The sequence below is a fragment of the Penaeus monodon genome, chromosome 15, assembly GCF_015228065.2.
Source record: "Penaeus monodon isolate SGIC_2016 chromosome 15, NSTDA_Pmon_1, whole genome shotgun sequence".
NCBI classification, from domain to species: Eukaryota; Metazoa; Arthropoda; class Malacostraca; order Decapoda; family Penaeidae; genus Penaeus; species Penaeus monodon.
This window is the reverse complement of record NC_051400.1, coordinates 8,281,927-8,282,165: the sequence shown is the minus strand read 5'-3', so window position 1 is coordinate 8,282,165 and position 239 is coordinate 8,281,927. Positions and strand designations below refer to the sequence as shown.

The 239-nt window shown below is 41.4% G+C and overlaps 2 protein-coding genes across 2 annotated transcripts in view; one reads left to right on the top strand and one right to left on the bottom strand.

Annotated features, from left to right (window-relative positions):
- Window positions 1-239, top strand: part of LOC119581728 (alpha-(1,6)-fucosyltransferase-like) — a gene marked incomplete at its 3' end in the record, with an annotated part of 49,931 nt that overhangs the window by 18,921 nt on the left and 30,771 nt on the right.
- The window catches only part of LOC119582203 (alpha-(1,6)-fucosyltransferase-like), a 10,599-nt gene that overhangs the window by 8,363 nt on the left and 1,997 nt on the right, over window positions 1-239 (bottom strand). The window lies entirely within an intron of this gene.

The window sequence follows — 239 nt, the reverse complement described above, 5'->3', positions numbered from 1 at the left end:
ATGATTGTGTAAGCAGCTGCTACCCATAAGTACGCAATACAATTGTGCAAAAGGAATATTGAGTATGTGCCACGTTTCGTTCTTTTCTATCCAATTGCTCTTCAGGTGCGTGTGCGCGAGAGAAACAGGGGAGTGAGACGGGTTTCCTTATCATTTTTATATGTCTGTATTACTTTTATATTCTTTTTTCTCATAACTTGCTCCTACCCCCCCCCCCCGTCTATTTAGGCACGTATTTA